We start from the raw sequence: 3,392 nt of genomic DNA on the forward strand, positions 1-3,392 counted from the left end.
TATGCTCTCAATCTTTGCCCCTAAATGTTTGAACTCCTCACTCTGTGACTTCCGAATTTTGACATTCTTGGGTGGTTGAATTGTATTTCGTTTGATAGGCTCTCTAGTATATATGGCTTGTACTTCTTGAGTTTCTGAGGGAGATTCCATCCAACTTTTTCTCGACCATCCATAGAGGTTCAATGTCACTTGATCAATTAATGTATAAGCTTCTTCTATACTCTTGTCCATAAATGAACCTCCAGCTGATGAATCTACCAAACACTTATCTAAAAAAGAAATTCCCCTATAGAATATGTGTAGAATCAACCATTTCTCCAAGCCATGGTGAGGGCACTGCCTTTGTAGACTCTTGAATCTGTCCCATGCTTCAAATAAAGATTCTCCATTTGCTTGAACAAAATTTGTGATGCAACTCCTCATGTAGATTGTTCTTCTTGGAGGGAAAAAATGATTCAGAAATTGTTGTTCCAATTGTTCCCAACTCGTGTTTCTTTGAGGACGAAGAGAATATAACCAAGTCCTTGCTTTGTCCTTGATACTGAAAGGAAATACCATCAATCGAACTGCATCCACTGACACTCCTTCATAGTCTGCCATATCACAAAGCTCTAAAAATCTCTCAAGGTGTAGATAAGGACTTTCTAATACTTCTCCTCCAAATTTATGACCTTGTATCATGGAAATTAACTTTGGGTCTAGTTGGAAACTTTCTTCTTCAATATGGGGCTGCACAATGGGAGATAAAAATCTTGCAGAAATGGGTGCAGAGAAATCTCTTAAGAACCTGCTTGACATGTTAGTGCTCATGGTATCTAAGAAAAAAATTTTATGAGAAGAACAAAAATGAAGAATTAAGAGCAAGAAAGAGAATGCAAAAATAAAGAAAAAGAAAAACTGAACCTTTAACTAGTAACAAGAAATAAATGCAGAGATTTTTTTTTGAATTATGAAAATAGAAAAACAAAACCTATTTGTAAGTCTAGATGAACTAAATTGCTAATCTACTAATGTTAATGTGAACAGTCCCTGGCAACGGCGCCAAAAACTTGTTACGCAACCGCAAGTGTACGGTTTCGTCGTCAGTAATAAAAATATCGAATCCACAGGGACTGTTGATTAAGCACTAGAGATGTCGCAAGGTAAGTTATCTAGACGGTTGAAAGCTGGCTTTGGCGTTTGCAAACTAACGTGGGTGATTGAAAAGGGAAAGAGTAGGATGAGAGAAAGAGAAGAGATCTTGGAGGAAATGAGCTTCGGGAGATGGATTCTAGGATTTTGGTTTCATTATAATACTAGGAGATACTACATAGATTGCTTAGTTTCTACCCTCTATGTCCATGTTCTTGTAGGAAGTTAGATTGGTCAATATCCCTAAGTATCGAATAGAGACGATCCCTGTGAAATCCTGTAACTGTTAACCCCCCTGTCATGAGGGCGCCTCGATAGATCACTGGGATACACATCTAGTAAATAACAATAAGGATAAGGGGTACCTACCTCCTTATAGAGGAATTGCCTCTCCCTTTAAGAGAATGTCCTAGACATCCGTGAACGGGTTACCCTTGTCACTAGGGCCCCTCAGGTATACGAACTAGAGCACTCTCTTTACGAGAGCAGCAGTTCCTAAGGGATTGTTTCTCCTTTTTAAGGGAACGTCTTAGACGTCTGGAAAGGGTTACCCCTATCACTAGGGTACCTTGGTCAATACGCTCTAAGGTATCCCCTTTGCAAGATCAACAATCCTCCACATCAAGCAATCAAATCATAGAAACGTAGACATGGCACACACGCAACTCATCAAGCACAAACAAGGCATCAACAGGTCATTGAATAGAAACAAGGTGAATCTACATATATAGTTCTACATCTCCATCATATTACAAATACTTCCTAATCCTAGAAGAGGATGTCTACTCCATTGTGGGGGAAGAACAACCCCAGAACATAATGAAAAGCATACTTACAACTCTAGAAGAAAAGGAAGAAGAGATGCTTGATGATTCTGATGTCTTGGGGATGCTTCCTTGCTCTGGAGATGGACAGATCGTCAAGGAACAACGGTGGATGAAGCTCTAGGGTTTCCCCCGAAGGAGAAAACTCTTTCCCAAGGAGAGGGATGATGTCCCTGAACCAAAGATCCACCCAAGAATAGGTTTCTTGACCCTTTTATAAGCTAGGATATGGGCGCCGCACGACCCATGGCACGACCGTGCAAGGTTGGAACGGCCACACCCATCCTCTCTTCTGGCGAAGCTGCACGGCCGTGCCGATTGGCACGACCGTGTGGTCTCTGGCTTCTGCTCCCTAAGGCACAACCGTGCAAGGATGCACGACCGGGCATTCCTTTGTCTCGGCCTGGGGTGGCACGGCCCTGCAATGCACGGTTGTGTGCTGCTTTGCCTCTACCATGGCCGCACGACCGTGCAAGGGTGCATGGCCATGCATCGCTTTGCCTCTACCATGGTCGCACGGCTGTGCAAGGGTGCACGGTCGTGCACTGCTCCCTTCTGTCTGGTCACACGGTCGTGTGTTGCATGACCGTGTTCTTTGGCCTGTTTCGGTGTGTAGATAATCACCATTTTTGCTCCAAAAGTCATCCCTGTCAACACAAAACCAAACCAAAGAGCAGATATCCGAACAAAATAATATATATAATGAATACAAGATGAAAGAGGCAAACATGCAATGAATATATATGAATAAAGTACGTGAATGTGCACTAAAACATGCATAAATGATCATAATATTTGCGCACATCAGTGACTGACTTAAGCGTTGGAGGACCAACGCCGGGGACCCCTTCCCTTGCTCAGCACTGACATAGTCTGTGTTGTAGGTCCGTGCGGAGTTCACAGGAGGTCAGTGTGAGCGACACATCCCCAGCTTTCTATCTCCTCGACTTTTAGACCGGATCATATTTGGTGTCGTCTGTGGGAACGTCACCTAAATCCGAGCCAAGAAGATGGAGGACGCTAGATGACTCACTACCATGATGCTCACCCAAGAAGAGCTCGAGATGCTCGTTCAAGCCCAAGCAGCAAAAATGATCGAGCAACAGCAACAACAGGTGCTAGCCAATTGGCCAACGCCACAACCTGCAACATTGGCAGTCGGTAGATGAGCGGGGTCGAAAGACTGAGCAGAGCAACTCTCCGTATGGGGGTAGAACCGAAGGCCAACCAGCACACAGGGTGAAGCGCTGCCCACGCTGATCCCCTTTCATCACGCTTTGTTTCAAACCCCCTCGGAAATAGCCTAGGCACATCAGGAGCAGGGATCATCTTCGGATGATGCTCCCGTTCGAGATGCACGCAAAGGCAAGGCACCCTGAAGCAACGCGTCTCCCGAACGGATCAATCAGAAGTTCTCAGAGGAGATCTTACAAGACC

The 3,392-nt window shown here is 44.3% G+C and overlaps 1 non-coding gene across 1 annotated transcript; it reads left to right on the plus strand.

Annotated features, from left to right (window-relative positions):
- The first annotated feature begins 319 nt into the window (after window positions 1-319).
- On the plus strand, window positions 320-425 carry LOC122003163. The gene has a single exon (XR_006117831.1). It is a non-coding gene; the product is annotated as a small nucleolar RNA R71 (small nucleolar RNA).
- Window positions 426-3,392: the final 2,967 nt, after the last annotated feature.

The sequence above is a fragment of the Zingiber officinale genome, chromosome 7A (assembly GCF_018446385.1).
Source record: "Zingiber officinale cultivar Zhangliang chromosome 7A, Zo_v1.1, whole genome shotgun sequence".
NCBI lineage: Eukaryota > Viridiplantae > Streptophyta > Magnoliopsida > Zingiberales > Zingiberaceae > Zingiber > Zingiber officinale.